Source organism: Hyla sarda, chromosome 1, assembly GCF_029499605.1.
Source record: "Hyla sarda isolate aHylSar1 chromosome 1, aHylSar1.hap1, whole genome shotgun sequence".
In the NCBI taxonomy this organism is placed as follows: Eukaryota; Metazoa; Chordata; class Amphibia; order Anura; family Hylidae; genus Hyla; species Hyla sarda.
This window is the reverse complement of record NC_079189.1, coordinates 23,120,608-23,147,440: the sequence shown is the minus strand read 5'-3', so window position 1 is coordinate 23,147,440 and position 26,833 is coordinate 23,120,608.

The window sequence follows — 26,833 nt, the reverse complement described above, 5'->3', positions numbered from 1 at the left end:
TGCAAGCCTATGGGAGGGGGCTTGACAGCTGTCTCGATCTTCCGTTCCTTACTCACCTCCATTTGCCAGGGTCAGGGTTTTTGTTTAAAGTCCCATACAAGTCTATGCTGGAGATATTTCAATAATACCTGGTACACATATTACTTATTTGTCAAATAAAAAGATATGACATCTCACAAAGACTTGCCCACATGTTAAGCCCCACCCCTTTTATCATCTACCTTTTTGTGCATTGGTCTGACTTGCAAATCACGCCCAGTCCCACAAAGCCACGTCCCCTTCAATTTTCAGCTTCTATTTTCAGTCCCACCTGGGGACAGGATATGAGAATGGGACATAAAGACGGGATATGAGGTCGGGATATGAGGATGGGATATGAGGTTGAGATAAGAAGACGGGAAATTAGATCAAGATAGGAGGTCGGGATATGAGGAGGGGATATGAGGACAGGATATGAGGATGGGATATGAAGCTCACATATGAGGATGGAATATGAAGATGGAATAGGAGGTCGGGATAGGAGGTCGGGATATGAGGTCGGGATATGAAGACAGGAGGTTGAGAGGTTGAGATAGAAGGACAGGATAGGTGGTCAGGATATGAGGACAGGATATGGGGTCGAGATAGGAGATCAGGATATGAGGAGGGGATAGGAGGACGGGATATGAGGTTGAGATATGAGGACGGGATAGGAGGTCAGGATATGAGGTTGAGATATGATGACGGGATGTGAGGTTGGGATATGAGGATGGGATATGGGGATGGGATATGAGAACAATATTTGAGGATGGGATATGAAGTCAAAAGCTTCCTCCTTTGTTGATTTTCCTCCCCAATTAGGATTAGGAAGAAAAAACCGGGCAATGCCGGGTACTCAGCTAGTTTTTTTATAAATGAGTAATGGATATTCATTATGATTTGTATTTCGAAGATGACCTTAGATATGTTGTAGATTGATGCATCATAGCATTAACACCACTGATAGTGGCAAAAATCTCAACACATGGTTTGTGTCATTGTCATGAGATATTTCACAGTATGGGCACAGTCACTTATTGAAGTTGATGTGTTAGGGGAATTAAAAAAAAAATAGTCAAGTGTAAGAATTTGAAAGACCTTAAAGAGGCACTGTCATTGCTAAAAACTTTTCATATATTGCAGGACACATTATAATATGACATTTCACAATATACACCTGTTAATTTTTATTTTTTTTCACCTGAAATTCAAGTTCAAAATAGCCACCACTAGGGGTCGCCTGTCTTTTAGCCAGTCTAGACTAGTCTAGATTTTACAGCATACTGGATACCGGCCGTAAAGCATACCGGTATCCAGTATAGGAGATTTCTATTGTGTATGCAAAACTACAGATAAAGGATGTGTGGACATGCTGAGAGCTGTAGTTTTAAAACAGCTGGAGGCAACACTGCTCTAACACAGTTATTTACAAACACTGCAGCTTCAGTTGTTACTAAACTACAACTCCCAGCATGCTGAAATAGTCAAAGCTTTCTCAGACTCCTGAATGACAAAGAAGTTAATCAGACATTCAGAAGTCTGTGAAAGATGAATGACACACATAGTGACAGCTATGCTGATTAGCATCCATTTTTACTAGGAGAAGATAAAACAGATAGAACATGTATTCATAAAAATTCTGTACTTTTATCTAAAAAAAAATCCTTGCACTAATTTTATAAAGCTCTATTCTTATATTTATACATTTTATCCTGTGATGAATTCCCCATAATGTCTTCTGATTACCACAAGCAAGCTCCAAGTATCTTCCTCTGACACATGACACAGCATAAAACCAGAGAGGAAAGGGTTACCGAGTAGAGAGTACTGATTGGCTGACTGCACAGGCTTGCTCCTGTGAGGGAGATAGACTGACACGCCCCCTCCAGCCTGCACAATGAAAAAGTAACTCACCAGCAAATAAATGCTTATATCTCTGGAAATATAGGTCAGAGGCACATAAATATATATATATATATATATATATATATATATATATATATATATATATATGCACATGATCAGGATTGGATCCAGAGTGACATATCACTTTTTTTCTTTTTTTTTGCACTATGACAGGTACGCTTTAACCCCTTAAGGACCCAGGACATCAGGGGACGTCCTGGCACCCTGGGCTTTAAGGACCCAGGACAACCCCGGACGTCTTGGCGGTTTCCGGTCCCTGACGCGCGCCGGGCAGAGATCGGAAGCGGATGCCTCCTGAAATGCTTCAGCGGCATCCAGGGCAAATGCCGAGGGGGGCCATGTTGGCCCCCTATGTCGGCGATCGTCGCAAATCGCGAGGGATATCGCCCATGCGATCTGCGGCGATACCAGGCTGATCGGATCTCTGGGACCCGACCGCCCGGTAATTTTGCATAATCCCAGTTGTCACAGACAGCCAGGACCATGTTGAAGTATAGGAGCGAGGTTAGCTAACCGACCAAGGGGGGGGGGGGGGGGTGTGGGAGGTCCCCCCCCCTTGTGAATGTACAGGGTACATTCACATGGGCAGGGGGCTTACTGCGCGGCAGCTCAAACTCGCAGCGGGAAACTCGCTGCAATCCCTCGCCCATGTGACTGTCCCCTAAAAACACTACACTACACTAACACAAACTAAAAAGTAAAAAACACTACATATACACATACCCCTACAAAGCTCCCCTCCCCAATAAAAATGAAAAACGTCTGGTATGCCACTGTTTCCAAAATGGAGCCTCCAGCTGTTGCAAAACAACAACTCCCAGTATTGACAGACAGCTGTTGACTGTCCAAGCATGCTGGAAGTTTTGCAACAGCTGGAGGCACCCTGTTTGGGAATCACTGGCGTAGAATACCCCTATGTCCACCCCTATGCAAATCCCTAATTCAGGCCTCAAATGTGCATGGCGCTCTCTCACTTCGGAGCCCTGTCGTTTTTCAAGGCAACAGTTTAGGGCCACATATGGGGTATCGCCGTACTCGGAAGAAATTGCCTAACAAATTTTGGGGGGCTTTTTCTTCTTTCACCTCTTATGAAAAGGTGAAATTGAGGTCTACACCAGCATGTTAGTGTAAAAAAATAAATTTTTTGCACTAACATGCTGGTGTTGCCCTATACTTTCATTTTGACAATAGGTAAAAGGGAAAAAAAGCCCCACAAAATGTCTAAAGCAATTTCTCCCGACTACAAAGATACCCCATATGTGGGCGCAAAGTGCTCTGGGGGCGCACAACAAGGCCCAGAAGGGAGAGTGCACCATGTACATTTGAGGTGATTTGCTCAGGGGTGGCTGATTTTTACAGCGGTTTTGACAAACGCAAAAAAAAAAAAAAAACCCCACATGTGACCCCATTTCGGAAACTACACCTCTCACGGAATGTAATGAGGGGTGCAGTGAGAATTTAACCCCCACTGGTGTCTGACAGATCTTTGGAACAGTGGGCTGTGCAAATTAAAAATTTTGTACAGCCCATTGTTCCAAAGATCTGACAGACACCAGTGAGGGGTAAATGCTCACTGTACCCCTTGTTACGTTCCTCAAGGGGTCTAGTTTCCTTCAAATCCATTTCAAACCTGAACTGGTCCCTGAATGTGAGTTTGGAAATTTTGTGAAAAATTGGAAAATTGCTGCTGAACTTTGAAGCCCTCTGGTGTCTTCCAAAAGTTAAAATACGTAAATTTTATGATGCAAACATAAAGTGGACATATTGTATATGTGAATAAAAAATAATTATTTGAAATATCCATTTTTCTTACAAGCAGGGAGCTTCAAAGTTAGAAAAATGCTAAATTTTCAAATTATTAATCACATTTTTCACCTACAAAGGATGCAAGTTACCACAAAATGTTACCACTATGTTAAAGTAGAATATGTAACGAAAAAACAATCTCGGAATCAGAATGATAACTAAAAGCATTCCAGAGTTATTAATGTTTAAAGTGACAGTGGTCAGATGTGCAAAAAATGGCAGGGTCCTAAGGTGTAAAATGGCTGGGTCCTTAACCCCTTAAAGGGGTATTCCAGGACAAAACTTTTTTCTATATATCAACTGGCTCCAGAAAGTTAAACAGATTTGTAAATTATTTCTATTAAAAAAATCTTAATCCATTCAGTACTTATGAGCTTCTGAAGTTAAGGTTGTTCTTTTCTGTCTAAATCCTCTCTGATGACACGTGTCTCAGGAAATGCCCAGTTTAGAAGGATTTTGCTATGGGGATTTGCTTCTAAACTGAGCGTTTCCCGAGACAGGTGTCATCAGAGAGGACTTAGACAGAAAAGAACAACCTTAACTTCAGAAGCTCATAAGTACTGAAAGGATTAGGATTTTTTAACAGAAATAATTTACAAATCTGTTTAACTTTCTGGAGCCAGTTGATATATAGAAAAAAGTTTTTTCCTGGAATACCCCTTTAAGGACTGAGCCCTTTTTCACCTTAAGGACGCGGACATTTTTTGCAATTCTGACCACTGTCACTTTAAACATTAATAACTCTGGAATGCTTTTAGTTATCATTCTGATTCCGAGAATGCTTTTTCGTGACATATTCTACTTTAACATAGTGGTAAAATTTTGTGGTAACTTGCATCCTTTCTTGGTGAAAAATCTTGCAAAATTTTGCATTTTTCTAACTTTGAAGCTCTCTGCTTGTAAGGAAAATGGATATTCCAAATAATTTTTTTTATTCACATTTCCAAAATGTGTACTTTATGTTTGCATCATAAAATTGATGTGTTTTTATTTTTTGAAGACACCAGAGGGCTTCAAAGTTCAGCAGCAATTTTTCACAAAATTTTGAAACTCGCTTTTTTCAGGGACCAGTTTAGGTTTGAAGTGGATTTGAAGGGTCTTCATATTAGAAATACCCCACAAATTACCCCATTATAAAAACTGAAACCCCCAAAGTATTCAAAATGACATTCAGTCAGCATTTTAACCCTTTAGGTGTTTAACAGGAATAGCAAAAAAGTGAAGGAGAAAATTCACAATCTTCATTTTTTACACTCGCATGTTCTTGTAGACCCAATTTTTGAATTTTTGCAAGGGGTGAAAAGGAGAAAATTTTTACTTGTATTTGAAACCCAATTTTCCTTGAGTAAGCACATACCTCATATGTCTATGTAAAGTGTTCGGCGGGCGCAGTAGAGGGCTCAGAAGGGAAGGAGCGACAAATGGTTTTTGGGGGGCATGGCACCATTTGGAAGCCCCTATGGTGCCAGAACAGCAAAAAAAAAACACATGGCATACCATTTTGGAAACTAGACCCCTCGGGGAACATAAAAAGGTGTAAAGTGAACCTTAATACTTCACAGGTGATTCACGACTTTTGCATATGTAAAAAAATTTTTTTTTTCCTAAAATGCTTGGTTTCCCAAAAGTTTAACATTTTTAAAAAGGGTAATAGCAGAAAATACCCCCAAAATTTGAAACCCATTTTCTCCCGATTCAGAAAACACCCCATATGGGGGTGAAAAGTGCTCTGCTGGCGCACTACAGGTCTCAGTAGAGAAGGAGTCACATTTGGCTTTTTGAAAGCAAATTTTGCTCTGGGGGCATGCCGCATTTAGGAAGCCCCTATGGTGCCTCGACAGCAAAAAAAAAACCTACATGGCATACTATTTTGGAAACTAGACCCCTTGTGGAACGTAACAAGGGGTTAAGTGAACCTTAATACCCCACAGGTGTTTCACAACTTTGCATATGTAAAAAAATATATATATTTTTTTTTACCTAAAATGCTTCTTTTCTCAAAAATTTTACATTTTTTAAAAGGGTAAAAGCAGAAAATACCCCCAAAATTTGTAACACAATTTCTCCCCAGTACGGCGATACCCCATATGTGACCCTAAACTGTTGCCATGAAATACAACAGGGCTCCAAAGTGAGAGTGCCATGCGCATTTGAGGCCTAAATTAGGGATTGCATAGGGTTGGACATAGGGGAATTCTACGCCAGTGATTCCCAAACAGGGTGCCTCCAGCTGTTGTATAACTCCCAGCATGCCTGGACAGTCAGTGGCTGTCTGGTAATACTGGGAGTAGTTGTTTTGCAACAACTGGATGCTCCGTTTTGGAAACCGTGGCGTACCAGACGTTTTTCCTTTTTATTGGGGAGGGGGCTGTGTAGGGGCATGTGTATATGTAGTGTTTTTTACTTTTTATTTTATTGTGTATTAGTGTAGTGTAGTGTAGTGTTTTTAGGGTACAGTCACACGGGCAGGGGAACACAGTAGTTTTTCGCTGGCAGTTTGAGCTGCGGCAGAAAATTTGCCGCAGCTCAAACTTGCAGCCGGATACTTACTGTAAACCTCCGCCCATGTGGGTGTACCCTGTACATTCACATTGGGGGGGGGGGGGAAACATCCAGCTGTTTCAAAACTTCAACTCCCAGCTTGTACGGTCTATCAGTGCATGCTGGGAGTTGTAGTTTTGCAACAGCTGGAGGCACACTGGTTGTAAAACACCGAGTTTGGTAACAAACTCAGTGTTTTGCAACCAGTGTGCCTTCATCTGTTGCAAAAGCTACAACCCCCAGCATGAACGGACAGTGGAGGGGTATGCTGGGTCTTGTAGTTATGCAACAGCTGGAGACACACTGGTTTGCTACTTGTTTCACAATCAGTGTGCCTTCAGCTGTTGCAAAACTACAACTCTCAGCAGTCACCGACAGCCAACGGGCATGCTGGGAGTTGTAGTTATGCAACCAGCAGATGCACCACTACAACTCCCAGCATGCACTTTAGCTGATTGTGCAAGCTGGGAGTTGTAATTATACAACAGCTGAAGGTACACTTTTCCATAGAAAAAATGTGCCTCCAGCTGTTGCAAAACTATAAGTCGCAGCATGCTCATAAGGGAATGCTGGGAGGTGTGGTGGTCTGCCTCCTGCTGTTGCATAACTACAGCTCCCAGCATGCCCTTTTTGCATGCTGGGAGCTGTTGCTAAGCAACAACAGGAGGCTGTCACTCACCTCCTGCTGCGGCTCCGGGCACAGGTCAGTCCCGCCGCCGCTCCTGGGGCCCCGATCCCAACATTGACACCGGGGATCGGGGTCCCCAGCTCCCGGGGTCAACGTCCCGCACCGGCTCACATGCTCCGGAAGAGGGGCGGAGCGGGTTGCGTTAGTGACACCCGCAGCAGGTGCCCTGATTGGTCGGCCGGTAAACCGGACGACGAATCAGGGCGATCATGAGGTGGCACCAGTGCCACCTCACCCCTGCTGGCTATGGCTGTTCGGGGCCGTCAGAGACCTCAGAGCTGATTGACCCGGAATCTGCCGCAGATCGCTGGACTGAATTGTCCAGCGATCAGCAGCCATCGCCGACATGGGGGGTCATCATGACCCCCCCCGGGCGATATGCCGCGATGCCTGCTGAACAATTTCAGCAGGTATTGGGCACCGGCTCCCCTATGGCTAGCGGCTGGGGGCAGGGATTTGACAGGAAGTACTCAAATGTCCTGAGTCCTTAAGGACTTGGAAAAGGGGCCGCTTGAGTACGTCCTGCGTCCTCAAGGGGTTAATGAGTTAAAGGGGTACTCCGGTGGAAAACATTTTTTTTTTTATCAACTGGTGCCAAAAAGTTAAATAGATTTGTAAATTACTTCTATTAAAAAACTTTACCCTTCCAGTACTTTTTAGCAGCTGTATGCTACAGAGGGAATTCTATTCTTTTTGAATAATTTTTTTGTCTTGTACACAGTACTCTCTGCTGGCACCTGATGCCCATATCAGGAACTGTCCAGAGCAGGAGAAAATCCCCATAGCAAACTTATGCTACACTGGACAGCTCCTGACACGGACAGAGGTGTCAGCAGAGAGCACTGTGGACAAGAAAAAAAAGAAATTTAAAAAGAGTAGAATTTCCTCTGTAGCATACAGCTGCTAATAAGTACTGAAAGGGTAAATATTTTTTAATAGAAGTAATTTACAAATCTGTTTAGCTTTCTGGCACCAGTTCATTAAAAAAAAAAAAAAAAGTTTCCCACTGGAGTACCCCTTTAACTTTGGCAAGTCTTGTGGAATGTGCATATAGACTAGTTAGAAAGCAGCAGAGGCCAGAAAAATTAGGCATGTACACATGGATGAAAAATTGGGTATTGTCACAGCCGCAGCTGCAGCGGCAGCAGCCAGAAAAATTGCAGCACCATAACAAGTGCAGCAGCAGAGGCCAGAAAAATTAGGCATGTACACCTGGCTGGAAAATCTGGTATTGTCGCAGCCGCTGTTTGTTTCGCCAGGCAGAAAGTGCCCTAAAACATTGCGGCTTGAACCCTAGTTGGTGGCGGATAAGTCATGCAAGTCAATCGGCATTCAGAGTTCAAATACAGTCGCGTGTGGACCATTTTTAGGCCAAGGCAGCTCATCTGATCAGGCCTTGCTCAGTCAAATGTATCGCCCAGTGTCAGTCCCTTCGGGATCCATCCCTCATTCATCTTAAGAAAGGTGAGGTAATCCAGACTTTTTTGACCAAGTTGACTCCTCTTCTCAGTGACAATACCTCCTGCTGCACTGAAGGTCCTTTCTGACAGGACACTTGAAGCGGGACAGGCCAGAAGTTCGAGCACAAATTGGGATAGCTCAGGCCACAGGTCAAGCCGGCACACCCAGTAGTCAAGGGGTTCATCGCTTCTCAGACTGCGGTTAAGGCCAGGTAGTCTACTACCTGTCGGTCAAGTTGTTCTCTAAGGGTGGACCCCGAAGGGCTGTGGCGATGCTTAGGACTTAAAAAGCTCTGCATGTCCTCCATCAACAGCATGTCTATACAGCTTCCTGTCCTTGCCGGCGTGTTCGTGGGAGGAGGATTACTTTCACCTCTTCCCCTGTTAGATCCCTGTTGTGCCGTGACATGACCCTTATACGCTGTGTACAGCATACTTCTTAATTTATTTTGGACCTGCTGAATCCTTTCCGCCTTGCTGTAATGCGGTAACATGTCAGGCACTTTATGTTTATACCGGGGGTCTAGTAGCGTGGACACCCAGTACAGGTCGTTTTCCCTCATCCTTTTTATACGAGGGTCCTTCAACAGGCACGACAGCATGAAAGACCCCATTTGCACAAGGACGGTTGCCGAGCTACTCATGTCCCGTTCCTCGTCCTCAGTGATGTCAGGGAAGGTATAATCTTCTTCCCCCCAGCCACGTACAACACCACGGGAACCAAATAGGTGACAAGGAGCACCCTGGGATGCATGCTGTGGTTGGTCTTCCTCCTCCTCTTCAAAGCCACATTCCTCCTCTGACTCCTCTTCCTCACAATCCTCTTCCAGCGTTGCCGCAGGTCCAGCAAGCGATGCTGATAAGGCTAATTCTGGTGGTGATGGTGTCCACAACTCTTCCTCTTCAGTATGATGTCGCTGATGGTGCCTTCGGTGCGACTGACCAGGTTTGTCACCTCCTCAAAAGGACGCATGAGCCTACAGGCATTGCGCATGAGCCTCCAGTAACGTGGCAAAAGAATTCCCAGCTCCGCAGATGATGTCCTAGCACCCTGGTCATACAAATATTCATTGACAGCTTTTTCTTGTTGGAGCAGGCGGTCGAACATTAGGAGTGTTGAATTCCAATGTGTCGGGCTGTCGCAAATCAAGCGCCTCACTGGCATGTTGTTTCGCCGCTGGATATCTGACAAGTACGCCATGGCTGTGTAGGAACGCCTGAAATGGCCACACACCTTCCTGGACTGCTTCAGGACATTCTGTAAGCCTGGGGACTTGAGTACAAAGCGTTGTACAATCAGATTACACACATGTGCCATGCACGGCACATGTGTCAACTTGCCCAACCTCAATGCCGCCAACAAATTTGTTCCGTTGTCACAAACCACCTTGCTGATCTCCAGTTGGTGCGGAGTCAGCCATTGGTCCACCTGTGCGTTCAGGGCCGACAGGAGCGCAGGTGCAGTGTGACTCTCCGCTTCGAGGCAAGTCAAACCCAAGATGGCGTGACACTGCCGTATCCGGGATGTGGAATAGCACCTGGGGAGCTGGGGGGGGGGGTGCCGGTGATGTGGAGCAAGACGCAGCAGTGGAAGAGGACTCGGCCGAGGATGTTATGGAAGAGGATGGAGTAGGAGGAGTAGAGGAGGTGGCAGCAGGCCTGCCTGCAAGTCGTGGCGGTGTCACCAACTCCTCTGCAGAACCACGCAATCCATGCTTGGCAGCCGTCACCAGGTTTACCCAATGCGCAGTGTAGGTGACATACCTGCCCTTACCATGCTTTGCAGACCAGTTATCAGTGGTCAGATGGACCTTTGCCCCTACACTGTGTGCCAGACATGCCATAATTTCCTTTTGCAAAATGGAGTAAAGGTTGGGGATTGCCTTTTGTGCAAAAAAATTTTGTCCGCGTACCTTCCACTGCGGTGTCCCAATGGCTACAAATTTTTTAAAGGCCTCAGACTCCACCAGCTTGTATGGTAAAAGCTGGCGGGCTAGCAGTTCCGACAAGCAAGCTGTCAGACGCCAGGCTAGAGGGTGACTTTGAGACATTGTCTTCTTGCGCTCAAACATCTCCCTGACAGACACCTGACTGTGGGCAGATGAGCAGGAACTGCTCAAGGCGAGAGATGGAGAGGCGGATGGTTGAGAGGGGGCAAGGAGGGCAGCAGTGGTTGACCTGGCTGAAGATGCTGGACCAGGAGGAGGATGGCGGCTTTGACTTTGTGTGCTGCTTGTACTGACGTGTGGATCCCATAGGCGTTTGTGATGTGACATCATGTGCCTTCGCAAAGCAGTTGTGCCTAGGTGGGTGTTGGACTTCCCATGACTCAGTTTCTTCTGGCACAGGTTGCAAATGGCCTCGCTGTTGTCAGAGGCAGACACACACAAAAAATGCCACACTGCTGAGCTCTGCGATGACGGCATTCTGGTGGTGGCAACAGCATGCGTTGATTGGCGTCCTGTCTGGCTGACCCCGGGTGCCGATGTATTCTGTCTGACTGTGCCACTAGCTCCTTGCGACACCCTCCCCCTGCTTCCAACTCATCTCCTCCTCCTCTCTGTCTCCCCATCTGAACTTTCCCCCTCTTCTTCCCTTCTAGCGGGCACCCACGTGGCATCCACAGACACATCGTCATCATCAACACCTTCACCGCTATCTGACACCTCAAGAAAGGAAGCAGCAGCGGGTACAACATCATCATCACACCGTACGTCCATGTGCGTAATACTGCCTGACTGAGACATATCCCTGTTAACTACATCCTCTGCCAATAATGGTTGTGCATCACTCATGTCTTCAAACTGATGTGTAAATAACTCCTCTGACGGATCAAGTAAAGCTGCTGTGGTGCTAGTGTTGGTGGTGGCGGCAGGCGGGCAAGTGGTAGCATGAGAGGTGCCCGAAGCTAAGCTAGAGGAGGAGAAGGACGGTGCGTCAATGTTCTGAGCGGAAGCTTTAGTAGTAGATTGGGTGTCTTGTGATAGCCAGTCAACTAAGTCCTCAGAACTTTGGGGGTTCAGGGTACGTGGCCTCTGAACACTGGCCATTCTAGCGCCAAAGGAAATCCCAGCACCACGACGGCCCCTGCGGGATGGCCTTCCTCTGCCTGTCATTTTCTTGGTTAAATTTGCACAAGTGTCACACCTAATGTGCTTTGCACTAGGGTGACACAATTTGCCCTGCAGGCAGGAAAAATGGCAACTGTGACGTGAACTAACAGTGACAACTGATTTTATTTAAAAGCCAAAAAAGTTTTTTTTTTTTTATTTGCACAACTGTCACACCTAATGTGATTTGCACCAGGGTGACACAATTTGCCGTGCAGGCAAGAAAAATGGCAACTGTGACGTGAAATAACAGTTACAACTGATTTTATTTAAAAGCCAAAAAAGTTTTTTTTTTTTTATTTGCACAACTGTCACACCTAATGTGATTTGCACTAGTGTGACAATGAGCAAAAAAACTTGCCAGCGAAGTTCCCCTTTTATGCAGTGGTCCCCAACCAGGGTGCCTCTAGCTGTTGCAAGACTAACGGACTGATATCTTTCAGCCCTTTGAATACTATAGTAGTCAGTTGCTTGAAGGAACTTAAGTTTGATTCTGGAGTACCCCTTTTAACCAGCGGTTCCCTCCCAACCAGGGTGCCTCCAGCTGTTGCAAGACTAACAGACTGATATATTTCAGCCCTTTGAATACTGTAGTAGATAGTTGCTTGAAGGAACTTATGTTTGATTCTGGAGTACCCCTTTTAACCAGCGGTTCCCTCCCAACCAGGGTGCCTCCAGCTGTTGCAAGACTAACAGACTGATATCTTTCAGCCCTTTGAATACTTTAGTAGATAGTTGCTTGAAGGAACTTAAGTTTGATTCTGGAGTACCCCTTTTAACCAGCGGTTCCCTCCCTACCAGGGTGCCTCCAGCTGTTGGAAGATTAATGGACTGATATCTTTCAGCCCTTTGAATACTGTAGTAGTTAGTTGCTTGAAGGAACTTAAGTTTGATTCTGGTGTACCCCTTTTAACCAGCGGTTCCCTCCCAACCAGGACTGATATCTTTCAGCCCTAAAAAGGACTTTTTTGGGTGCTGTCCTTAAAGCAGATGTTACACTAGTGCTTTAGGAGTAAACTGGACCCTGAATACACCACCTAGCAGCAGCCTAGCTATCACTTTTCATATACAGCAGGAGCAGCTTCTCTGACCCTCCACTTCCTAAGCCTGCAGCATGCTGAATGAAGCTAAAATGGCGTCCGTGCAAGAAGTAGGAGGGACTGATGCTGATTGGCTGTAATGTGTCTGCTGACTCTGACTCACAGGGTCAAAGTTTACTGCAATGTTAAAGTATAGGGGGCGGATCGAACTTCACATATGTTCGCCCTGCGATGCGAATGCGAACATGCGAAATTCGCCGGGAACTGTTCGCCGGCGAACAATTCGCGACATCTCTACTGAAGAATTGGATGTGCAAAGCAGCGCTCAGCTATGACTCTCCAGCTGTTGTAAAACTACAACTCCCAGCATGTTCTCACTGTCAGGCTGAAGTAATTTACAAATCTGTTTAACTTTCTGGGATGAGTTGACTTAAAAAAAAAATGTTTTCCACCAGAGTACCCCTTTAAAAGTGAAAGGTTTAAACGGGTACTCTGGCAATAAGACATCTTATCCCCTTTCCAAAGAATAGGGGATAAGATGTCTGATTGTGGAGGTCCCGCCGGGCGCGAAGCCGTGATGTCACAATGCTCCGGCCACGTGATCGCCAGTCATCAGACTCGGAGCGAACATGCTCCGTGGACTGATGGTAACGGGGTGCTGCATGCAAGATCACGGGGGTCCCCAGCAGCGGGACCACAGCAATTAGGCATCTTATCCCCTATCCTTTGGATAGATGTCTTAGCGCCGGAGTACCCCTTTAAAGCAGTGGTGTAGCCATAGAGCTCTCAGCGATATCACAAGTGACCTGGCTCCAAAGCTAGGGAGCCCTCTGTGCAGAAGACAAAGCCTTCCCTCCTTATAAGGCTTGAACTGGATAGGGACTGTGGTATAGTCCCTACCCCACAGCAGGTAAGATATTAGAAGAACTCTTCACAGAAAAATACTAACAAAAAAATTATTCCCTTATTTTTTGACTCCTTATAAGGTTTGTAAATACACTCTTAGGCCCAGATTGATCAAAAAATGTCTACGGTAGAGCTATTTTCCCATGTTTATTTGGGTGGTGGGTTAGACTAGCGTGCATCTTATTTATCAAGAAGGTGCAGCAGGATGATGAATTTTGCGCAGCTCTGCTGTGGTGGAAAAGCTCGACCACATTTACTTTTTCTAGACACTTGTGAGGGAGGGAAGAAGACACTTTCCCGGGTCCTGAATTTAGCAGGTTAGGTGTTTTTACTTGCTTTCACAGAACTGCCGGGACATTTTTACCTGCATCTTAGACGTTACAATCAAATTTGATTGCGGTGTCTAAGTGGTTAAAGACAGGCATAACCGCAATCGGTGATGTCTGGCATAAGAGATGGGTCCTGGTGACAGATAGCCGCCAGGACCACCCAGCTATGACCCATGTTCAGCTCCTGAGCACGTGTCATAGAAGGGGAGTGGGATGCTGTCATCCACAAGAGGTTAAAGGTTGAGTTGCAGTAGGTAGAAGCGATTCTCACGCCTACTGGTAGGGGGTGTAGTTTGTGCCTAAAATAAGTAGCTTTGCGCACAAAATTGTGACTTTTGACGAAAGTCGCAAATGATAAATATGTGACCACTGCATGGTCAAAAAGTTCTACGGGTAGGCCAAAAGAGTGAAACTGTCTCTATTAACCCCTTAAGGATGCAGCCCTTTTTCACCTTAAGGACTGAGCCCTTATTCGCAATTCAGACCACCGTTGCTTTATGAATTAATAACTCGAAAAGGCTTTCACCGAATATTCTGATTCTGAGATTGTTTTTTCATGACATATTCTACTTTATTTTCTACATATTCTACTTTATTTTGGTGCTAAATTTTCAGCGTTACTTGCATCCTTTTTTGGCGAAAAATCCCCAAATTTCATGAAAATTTTGCATTTTTCTAACTTTGAAGCTCTCTACTTGTAAGGAAAATGGATATTTAAAATACATTTTAATTTTATTCACAAATACAATATGTCCACTTTATGTTGTCATCATAAAATTGACATATTTTTGCTTTTTGAAAAAAAATTAGAGGGCTTCAAAGTAGAGCAGCAATTTTCAAAAATGCCATTAAAATTTGCAAAATCTGAAGGGACAAATGTTACAGAACTACAACTCCCAGCATGCCTGAGAGTTGTAGTTTGGCAACATCTGGAGGGCTACCATTTGGGCACCACTGTAAAAGTGGTCTCCAAACTGTGACCCTCCAGATGTTGCAAAACTACAACTCCCAGCATGCCCAGACAGCCTTTGGCTGTCTTGGCATGCTGGGAGTTGGAGTTTGGCCTTCCTAGTGGTTGCCACAGTAAAGATCACTTTACTTTCACTTTCATCCCCCCCCCCACTGTCATTTCCCTACCTGAGCCAGGATCTCTGCAGTCTCCAGCGACGAATGGGGGTCCCCACTCATCTTCTTCTCCAGGTACTGGCCTCCATCTTGTCCCCACGTTTCCCTCGACATCCAGGGGTGGGCAGAATGGGGGGTTACCATGGCAACCCACTGTCCTGCCCTGCCATTGGTCAGAATCAGTTCTGACCAATGGCAGGGGATAGGAGGAGATCGCAGCACTGTAACCTCGCTCCTATCCCTCAGGATGACCAGGGCTGTCACTGACAGCTCCGATCATCCCTTTTTTCCAGGTGATCGGGTCACCAGAGACCCGATCAGCCCGGAATAGCAGAAAATTGCATGTCTGAATTGACATGCGATTCTCTGCGATCGCCGACATGGGGGGGGGGTGTCTGCTAGCGGCGGGGACCGGAATTCCCACAGGCATATGCATATACCCCACGTCCTTAAGGGCTCGGGATGCAGGGCTCTAAAAGCAATGATAAATCTCCCCCCATGACTTTTTGGGGAACTTTCAACCTTTGCCCAAGTTTGGAAAAACCTACTAATCCAAACTTTTGAAAACTTCACTCATCTCTAGTAAGGATTATTCACAAATTAAGACAAAGCATAAAAATGCTACTTCCAGGACTGGTTTTCAAAGGACAGAAACAGTCAGTAATAGCCAGGAATCACGAACAGGAATAATATTATAAGTACCAGATGGAGTATCCAACAAGCAAAGAAAAGTAACCCCGACCAATGGAGAAAGTGTCCAGTAAACACAAACCAGAAACCAGGTAGTTTAAAAGGACAAGTCTCATTCCCTACATTCCCGACATTACAGAAACATCCCCTATTAGCAGGAAAGGGATAAGTTTTAGATCACGGGGGGTCCGAACGATGGGGCCTCCCGCGATCGTCTGTATGGAGTCCTGGCTCTCTCCCAGAATGGTGGGTCACAACCTTGACCCGAAGCGGGGGCCACCACACCCCCTCCATATATCTCAATGGGAGAGCCAAGGATTGCCAAATGGTTCTCCCATAGGCATATATGGAAGGGGTGAAGTGGTCCATGTTTTGGGCAGGGGTCGTGACGTGCCATTCTGTGGGAGTGCCGGGGCTCCATACAGACGATGGATTTTATATACACTAAACATTCCCATAGAAGCATAATGTAACCTAACAAACTATCCCAGATCAAGAAAGATAAACACTTTTTTGCTTCAACAGCAGGGTGTGGATGGGCAACTGAATATAGGAACTGAGCTGCACTATGCTGGCATGCATACAATGTTTGAAGAATCAAATGGCATTGACACAGTAGAGGAGAAGGAATCCGGCACATACGACATTAAGTGTGAAGCGCAACACAAGGAAGCACTGATACTGACTCACAGAAGCCTGCAACAGAGGTGTTCAGCCAAGCACAAGCATGCAATTCCAACATAGTAAAAAAAGACAGACAAGAGGCACTCACCAGGCAGGCGTATTTATTGCAGTCTCTTAGACAGAGTAGAGGTCACAGACGGGGGAGTTGCGGCATAATCCCCGTCCTCCAACACAACTCCCCCCATCTGTGACCTGTGCCCTGTCTAAGAGACTGCAATAAATACACCTGCCTGGTGAGTGCCACCTGTCTGTCTTTCTTTACTATGTTCAAATGGCATTGAAATTGGTGCACATCTACTTAGAAATGTGTCATTTTCACTGACCAGACTGTGGAGGAGGAGAGGTGTGAGTACAACCCAATGTCATTTAAATGCCTGTTACGGTTAGTGTAGACACTGTCCGACGCCCCAAGTTTGGTATGTAATGTCCATTTTCACTCACAGAAAAGAATGGACCACTATACACCATTCTTCTAATCAGAGGATCCAACCATGCTGAAATACACCTCTGTGCATTAGTTTTATGTCTCCCAGCCACTGGGGCATGTATTATTAAACAGTGCTGACATATTTGCCTAAACAAAGGTCTATCAGTTCAAGGGTTTTTATTAAAATAATTCAAATATACACTGCTCAAAAAAATAAAGGGAACACTAAGATGACACATCCTAGATCTGAAAGAATGAACTAATCGTATGAAATACTTGTGTCTTTACACAGCTGAATGTGCTGACAACAAAATCACACAAAAATTTTCAATGGAAATCAAATTTATCAACCCATGGAGGTCTGGATATGGAGTCACACTCAAAATCACAGTGGAAAACCACACTACAGGCTGATCCAACTTTGATGTAATATCCTTAAAACAAGTCAAAATGAGGCTCAGTAGTGTGTGTGGCCTCCACGTGCCCGTATGGCCTCCCTACAATGCCTGGGCATGCTCCTGATGAGGTGGTGGATGGTCTCCTGAGGGATGTCCTCCCAGACCTGGACTAAAGCATCCGCCAACGACTGGACAGTCTGCAGTGAAACATGGCGTTAGTTGATAGAGCGAAACATTATGTCCCATATGTGCTCCATCGGATTCAGGACTCGGAAATGGGTGGGCCAGTCCATAGCATCAATGCTTTCCTCTTGCAGGAACTGCTGACACACTCCAGCCACATGAGGTCTAGCATTGACTTGTATTGGGCTGTGAGCACAACCCCCACCTGTGGACGTCGGGCCCTCATGCCACCCTCATTGAGTCTGTTTCTGACCGTTTGAGAGGACACATGCACATTTTTGGCCTGCTGGAGGTCATTTTGCAGGACTCTGGCAGTGCTCCTCGTGCTTATCCTTGCACAAAGGCGGAGGTAGCAGTCCTGCTGCTGGGTTGTTGCTCTACTATGGCCTCGCCCACGTCTACTGATGTACTGGCCTGGTACCTCCATTCTCTGGACACTACGCTGACAGACACAGCAAACCTTCTTGCCACAACGTGCATTGATGTGCCATCCTGGATGAACTGCACTATCCGAGCCACTTGTGTGGGTTGTAGACTCTGTCTCATGCTATCACTAGAGTGAAAAAACTGCCAGCATTCAAAAGTGACGCAAACATCAGCCAGGAAGTATGGGAACTGAGATGTGGTCACCACCTACAAAACCACTCCTTTATTGGGGGTTTCTTGCTAATTGCCTATAATTTCCACCTGTTGTCTGTTCCATTTGCACAACAGCATGTTAAATTGATTGTCAATCAGTGTTGCTTCCTGAGTGGACAGTGGGATTTCACAGAAGTGTGATTGGCTTGGAGTTACATTGTGTTGTTTAAGTGTTCCCTTTATTTTTTTGAGCATTGTATAATTATACCAAATTTTCTATTTCTGAATACTTGTTACAGATCCCAGTCTCTACGTGCTCTGAATCATGTCCTCCAGGTTACAAAAGATTATTAAAGTCGGGAATACATAAATGCTGCTTTAAATGTTTACCATGCTCAGAGGGAGAAATATCTAATGAAACAGGTAACAAAAAATCTAATATGTTTTTTTTCTACTGTAATTTTGAGGAAATTTGTCAAAACTTCATTATTGTTGTCAGCAATACCTTCTCCTGGTTCATCAGTAAAAAAGAGTGCCCTTAAAGGGGTACTCCTTTATTTTATTTTTTTCATTAACTGGTGCCAGAAAGTTAAACAGATTTGTAAATTACTTCTATTAGAAAAAACTCTACCCTTCCTTCCTACTTTTTTAGCAGCTGTATGCTACAGAGGAAATTCTGTTGTTTTTGAATTTCTTTTTTGTATTGTCCATAGTGCTCTCTGTTGACACCTGATATCTGTATCAGGAACTGCCCAGAGCAGGAGAAAATCCCCATAGCAAACCAATGCTGCTCTGGGCAGTTCCTGATACAGACATCAAGTTTCAGTAGAGAGCACTGTGGACAAGACAAAAAAGAAATTCAAAAGAACAGAATTTCCTCAGTAGCATACAGCTGCTAAAAAGTACAGGAAGGGTAAAGATTTTTTAATAGAAGTCATTTACAAATCTGTTTATCTTTCTGGCACCAGTTGACTAAAAAAGAATGTGTTTTTCACCAGAGAACCCCTTTAAGCTTGGTTTACAAAAAAAAAAAGTTTACAAAAAAGTTTACAAAAAAAAAAGTTAGATGTGGACTCATAAGGAAGGAGAAGTGTAAGCCCTTGCTTTATCCATTCTGTTTGAATCCACTTCTGACTTTGATTCAAAAACTGCAGTGGCAGTATTCCAAAAAGACACCAGACAAAAACCTGTGTAGAAACCTAGCCTTATGGACATAGTGTGAATATTGGACATCTTTTAGGTATGTTAAAAAAAGTGATTTATACAACTTTTGAAAACAAATTTGTCATGTCTGGCTCTCTGTTTGTTTGTTTTTTGTAGACAGTGTATCATGTCTAAAATGTCCTGAAGATCAATGGCCAAACAACGTGACTGAGTGTGTACTGAAACCTATTGAATTTCTCTCTTACAAAAATGACACTTTAGTATTGCTAGTCTCCATAATTTCATTATTTTGTTTTTTGAAAACATCTACGATCTTGGGCATCTTCATTCTATTCCGAGACACTCCGGTGGTCAGAGCAAATAACCAAACCCTGAGCTTCATTCTCCTGGTTTCCATCATGTTGAGTTTCCTCTGTGTATTTTTGTTCCTGGGTCGCCCTACACATATCACCTGTATGCTCCGTCAGACTTCATTCGGGATCATCTTCTCAGTAGCTATCTCTTCTATTCTGGCTAAAACCATCATGGTCTACATGGCCTTCAAAGCCACCAAACCTGGAAGTTCCTGGAGGAAATTTATTGGTGTGAAAATTACAAACTGTGTTGTCTTCTTCTGTTCGTTTCTTCAAGTCCTACTAAGTATCATTTGGTTATCTACATCTCCTCCATTCCCAGAAAAGAACACTCACTTATATAAAGAAAAGATAATATTCCAGTGTAATGAAGGGTCCATGCTGGCCTTCTCCATACTCCTGGGCTATATGGGACTACTTGCAGCTGTTAGTTTCATTGTTGCTTTCTTGGCCAGAAATTTACCAGATCGTTTTAATGAAGCTAAAAACATCACGTTCAGCATGCTGGTTGTCTGCAGTGTCTGGGTGGCTTTTATCCCCTCCTATATGAGTGTTACTGGGAAGAATACAGTTCTTGTAGAGATATTTGCTATAATATCTTCAAGTGTTGGTATTTTAGGCTGCATATTCTTTCCTAAATGTTATATAATACTGGTGAGACCAGAGTTCAATTCAAAAATATGTTTTTCTAGGAAAATAAAGTCAGCACTATAATTCACATAGAAATATGTTTTTCTAGACATCTCTATAATGTTTGGCTTCTCAAATTAATACAAAGAACTGAAAATTTAGAAAGTTAAAAAACCACTCTGTCAATTTATGCATGTCGTCTACTGCAGGTTTATTAAAAAAGAAAAAAAAATCCAAGATATTTTTCTTGCTGGTAGGATAAATGGCCTTTTCACTTTGATTGCTTACAATAAACAGGAGTCATATTCACTAGATGGGAAAAACACTAGGGGAAAAACAAGACCTCAAGATTTCTTAATGCAATAGTCACATTAGTTCTCTGTTTTACGTTATGCACTCCGGCCACACATCCTTACATTCTGCTTCCGACGGGGCTGGGACTCGCATCACGGGATGCTCCCGCATGCGAGCCCCAGTCCGTCACTCTCCGGGTGTTTCTCCTGCCTCTGCCTCTCTGCTCCTGCGCTTGCGTTCCCATCCCTAGGGCACACACGTGCCAGAGCTTTAAGATTTAAAGGGCCAGTATGCTCATTAGTGTTATCCACCTGTGGCTCATTTACAAATTCCTCCACCCTCCCCAGTTCAGTGCTGAATCTTTGTTGCCTTTTGTCTTTAAGAAAGTGTTCCTCTGTATTGCCTTGCCGTGTATCAGATCTCTTGCTCTTGTGACTTAACCTTGCTCCTCTGCCATCTGCCTACTGAACTCCTGCTTCGCTTTTACTACGCTACTGTGCCGCCTGCCCTGATCTTCTGCTATCCATAATACAAGTTGCCTTATCCCGCCTGTGCCTTGCATCTCCTCAGCCGACTGTGTGGTCGAGCTGTGCCAGGGGTGGTGATCTGGATGCCGCCTGCAGCATCAAGTCCATCCCGCTTTGTGGTGGGCTCTGGTGAAAACCAGTGGCACCTTAGACTCCGCTCCCTGGTATGGTCCGAATTATCTGCCACACAAGTCCAGGGGATCCACATCCAGCGGGGTTCCTGTCTTCAGAAACGTGAGTGTTACACTTGGCACTGATACAGAGAAGGCCTTAATGGCAAAGACATTGCTAACATTTGGTCCTCTCAGTGCATTTGTTATGGCTATATTAATATCAATTGAATGTGCAGCAGGTGCGGTCAGTTAGCTCACCTCCACGTCCGGCCAATGCAAGGAAAGGTGTGGATGCATCCAACAAACTGTAAACAAGAATTTCCAGCACATCAGCTTCTCTTATGAATTTCCAGATTTACTGCAATATAATTAATCCAACTCACAGGACAGGAGAAAGGTGACTCGTTTTGGTCTGTTCACCAGACCTTAGTCATACAACAATGAACTAAAAACCAGAACCCTATATGGGGAGAGGAAGCTGGCTTGATTCCAAACATCTCTGGAACCCGGTCAGCTTAACTCTTTACATACTCTTAATACACAGTAAGTTAAAATCATTCATGTTTTATAAACATAAATAAGGTGTCATTTCATAAGTCACAGGGCAATATATAAGAACACATATGTAAATATATAAATATTTAATACCCTAGATGTATAGCGGGAATATAGAGAGAGACGCAGGAATAAACTGCACTAAATCTGCATGGTGTGAAATGGTGTCAACTAGAGATGAGTGAACTTTTGAAAAATGTATTCATCCGATCCGCCGAATTTTCCCAAAAAATTAGTTTTGGGTTGAATTTATTTTTGGCGAATCTGTATTAAAAACGGCTATTTCTGGCCTACAGAGAGCCTCAATGGGGGTGTAGAACAGTTTGCTTTGTTCTAACACACATAGGGAGTGTGATGTGTTAGTGAAATAATACTGCTATTCAGTATGAAATGCAGATTGCAGGCATCGCTATTAGAATCACTGGCACATAGCATCTGAATGTGGCAGCAGGAAGACCATATGAGGTAAAAATTTAAGAGAGTTTATCGATTTTTTACGTAATTTTTATTTGATTTTATTTGAATTTATTTACATTTTTTGAGTACCCATTCTGGTGAGCATCCCGCTGGCGGTTCACTGCAAGGCGAGCTACCATCTGTTCCAGCCCATGGCTCTCACCGTCCCCCGCCCTCCCACTGTCTTACTTTTTTGTGGAACTGCAAATCATTCATTTAATCAGTAATGGTTCAGTGTGATCGCTCCAATCTGTTTAATTGGATTCTTGTGGTATTTCCACAGCTACTATATGAAGTCGACAACCATAGGGCCTCAAACTGGAAAAGATTACATCGATTTTTTTTAAATAAAAAATGTAAGATTTTGAAATTGACATTTAAGATGTTAAAATTGAAATTTAAGATTTTGAAATTATAATTTAAGATTTTGAAATTGAAATTTTACCTAACACTCCAAAGTTTTAGTGTTCCAGGCCCCGGCATGTGGTTACAAAGGCCCAAATGTAACAAGGAGTCACATGTCACATGGCGGCACAATGACAGAGTCTGGAGGTGGCATCAATATGAGAAGACATTGTAGTGGCTGAATGGTACAGCCTGGAGGTGGCTGAAGCATGAGTAGAGACCATATAGTGGTTGAATGGCACAGCCTAGAGGTGGCTGAAGCATGAAGAGATCATATAGTGGCTAAATGACACAGCCTGGAGTTTGTGGCAGCATGAGGAGACCATATAGTGTTTGAATGGCACAGCCTGGAGGTGGCTGAAGCATGAGGAGACCATATAGTGGTTGAATAAAAACAGTCTGGAGGTGGCTGAAGCATGAGGAGAGACCATATAGTGGCTGAATGGCACAGCCTTGAGTTTGTGGCAGCATGAGTAGACCATATAGTGGCTGAATGGAACAGCCAAGAGTTTGTGGCAGCATGAGGAGACCATATAGTGTCTAAATGGCACAGCCTGGAGGTGGCTGAAGCATGAGGAGAGACCATATAGTGGCTGAATGGCACAGCCTGGAGTTTGTGACAGCATGAGGAGACCATATAGTTTTTAAATGGCACAGCCTGGAGTTAGCTGAAGCACGAGGATACCATATTGTGGCTGAATGGCACAGCCTTTAGTTGTCTGGAGCATGGTGATACCATATAGTGACTGAATGGCATAGCCTGGAGTTGGCTGAAGCATGAGGAGATGATATAGGGGCTGAATGGCACAGCCTGGAGTTGGCTGAAGCATGAGGAGATGATATAGTGGCTGAATGACACAGCCTGGAGTTGGTTGAAGCAAAAGGTGATGATGTAGAGGCTGAATGGCACAGCCTGGAGTTTGTGGCAGCATGAGGAGACCATACAGTGGCTGAATGGCACAGCCTGGAGTTGGCTGAAGCAAGAGGCTGAATGGCACAGCCCGGACTTGGCTGAAGCATGAGGAGACCATATTGTGGCTGAATTGCACAGCCTTGAGTTGGCTGGAGCATGACAATACCATATAGTGGCTGAATGGCACAGCCTGGAGTTGGCTGAAGCATGAGGATATGATACAGTGGATGAATGGCACAGCCTAGAGGTGGCTGAAGCATGAGGAGAAACCATATAGTGGCTGAATGGAACAGCCAAGAGTTTGTGGCAGCATGAGGAGACCATATAGCGTCTAAATTGGCTGAAGCAAGAGGTTGCCCTAAAGTGGCTGAATGGCACAGTCCGGACTTGGCTTAAGCATGAGAAGACCATATTGTGGCTGAATTGCACAGCCTTGAGTTGGCTGTAGCATGAAAATACCATATAGTGGCTGAATGGCACAGCCTGGAGTTGGCTGAAGCATGAGGATATGATACAGTGGATGAATGGCACAGCCTAGAGGTGGCTGAAGCATGAGGAGATAATCTAGTGGCTAAATGGCACAGCCTGGAGTTTGTGGCAGCATGAGGAGACCATAAAGTGTTTGAATGGCACAGCCTGGAGGTGGCTGAAGCATGAGGAGACCATATAGTGGTTGAATGGCACAGCCTGGAGGTGGCTGAAGCATGAGGTGAGACCATATAGTGGCTGAATGGCACAGAATGGAGTTTTTGGCAGCATGAGGAGACCATATAGTGGCTGAATGGCACAGCCTGGAGTTGTCTGGAGTATGGCGATACCATATAGTGACTGAATGGCATAGCCTTGAGTTGGCTGAAGCATGAGGAGATGATATAGGGGCTGAATGGCACAGCCTGGAGTTGGCTGAAGCAAAAGGCGATGATGTAGAGGCTGAATGGCACAGCCTGGAGTTTGTGGCAGCATGAGGAGACCATACAGTGGCTGAATGGCACAGCCTGGAGTTGGCTGAAGCAAGAGGATGAATGGCACAGCCCGGACTTGGCTGAAGCATGAGGAGACCATATTGTGGCTGAATTGCACAGCCTTGAGTTGGCTGGAGCATGACAATACCATATAGTGGCTGAATGGCACAGCCTGGAGGTGGCTGAAGCATGAGGAAAAACCATATAGTGGCTGAATGGAACAGCCAAGAGTTTGTGGCAGCATGAGGAGACCATATAGCGTCTAAATTGGCTGAAGCAAGAGGTTACCCTAAAGTGGCTGAATGGCACAGTCCGGACTTGGCTTAAGCATGAGGAGACCATATTGTGCCTGAATTGCACAGCCTTGAGTTGGCTGTAGCATGACAATACCATTTAGTGGCTGAATGGCACAGCCTGGAGTTGGCTGAAGCATGAGGATATGATACAGTGGATGAATGGCACAGCCTAGAGGTGGCTGAAGCATGAGGAGATAATCTAGTGGCTAAATGGCACAGCCTGGAGTTTGTGGCAGCATGAGGAGACCATATAGTGTTTGAATGGCACAGCCTGAAGGTGGCTGAAGCATGAGGAGACCATATAGTGGTTGAATGGCACAGCCTGGATGTGGCTGAAGCATGAGGTGAGACCATATAGTGGCTGAATGGCACAGAATGGAGTTTATGGCAGCACGAGGAGACCATATAGTGGCTGAATGGCACAGCCTGGAGTTGTCTGGAGTATGGTGATACCATATAGTGACTGAATGGCATAGCCTGGAGTTGGCTGAAGCATGAGGAGATGATATAGGGGCTGAATGGCACAGCCTGAAGTTGGCTGAAGCAAAAGGCGATGATGTAGAGGCTGAATGGCACAGATTGGAGTGTGTGGCAGCATGAGGAGACCATACAGTGGTTGAATGGCAAAGCCTGGAGTTGGCTGAAGCAAGAGGCTGAATGGCACAGCCCGGACTTGGCTGAAGCATGAGGAGACCATTTGTGGCTGAATTGCACAGCCTTGAGTTGGCTGGAGCATGACAATACCATATAGTGGCTGAATGGCACAGTCTGGAATTGGCTGAAGCATGAGGAGATGATATAGTGGATGAATCGCACAGCCTGGAGTTGGCTGAAGCATGAGGACACCATATAGTGTCTGAATGGCACAGCCTAGAGGTGGCTGAAGCATGAGGAAATAATATAGTGGCTAAATGGCACAGCCTGGAGTTTGTGGCAGCATGAGGAGACCATATAGTGTTTGAATGGCACAGCCTGGAGGTGGCTGAAGCATGAGGAGACCATATAGTGGTTGAATGGCACAGCCTGGAGGTGGCTGAAGCATGAGGAGAAACCATATAGTGGCTGAATGGAACAGCAAAGAGTTTGTGGCAGCATGAGGAGACCATATAGCGTCTAAATTGGCTGAAGCAAGAGGTTACCCTAAAGTGGCTGAATGGCACAGTCCGGACTTGGCTTAAGCATGAGGAGACCATATTGTGGCTGAATTGCACAGCCTTGAGTTGGCTGTAGCATGACAATACCATATAGTGGCTGAATGGCACAGCCTGGAGTTGGCTGAAGCATGAGGATATGATATAGTGGATGAATGGCACAGCCTAGAGGTGGCTGAAGCATGAGGAGATAATGTAGTGGCTAAATGGCACAGCCTGGAGTTCGTGGCAGCATGAGGAGACCATATAGTGTTTGAATGGCACAGCCTGGAGGTGGCTGAAGCATGAGGAGACCATATAGTGGTTGAATGGCACAGCCTGGAGGTGGCTGAAGCATGAGGTGAGAACATATAGTGGCTGAATGGCACAGAATGGAGTTTTTGGCAGCATGAGGAGACCATATAGTGGCTGAATGGCACAGCCTGGAGTTAGCTGAAGCACGAGGATACCATATTGTGGCTCAATGGCACAGCCTTGAGTTGGCTGGAGCATGACAATACCATATAGTGGCTGAATTGCACCGCCTGGAGTTGGCTGAAGCATGAGGAGATGATATAGTGGCTGAATGGCACCGCCTGGAGTTGGCTGAAGCATGAGGAGATGATGTAGAGGCTGAAAGGCACAGCCTGGAGTTAGTGGCAGCATGAGGAGACCATAGAGTGGCTGAATGGCACACCCTGGAGTTTGCTGAAGCAAACGGTTACCATAAAGTGGCTGAATGGCACAGCCCACACTTGGCTGACGCATGAGGAGACCATATTGTGGCTGAAAGGCACAGCCTTGAGTTGGCTGGAGCATGACAATACCATATAGTGGCTGAATGGCACAGCCTGGAGTTGGCTGAAGCATGAGGAGATGATATAGTGGCTGAATGGCACAGCCTGGAGTTGGCTGAAGCATGAGGAGACAATGTAGAGGCTGAATGGCACAGCCTGGAGCTTTTTGCAGCATGAGAAGACCATATAGTGGCTGAATGGCACAGCATAGAGTAGGCTGAAGCATGATGAGACCATATAGTGGCTGAAAGGCACAGCCTAGAGTTGGCTGAAGCATGAGAAGATCCCACAGTGGCTGAATGGCACAGCCTGGAGGTGGCTGAAGCAT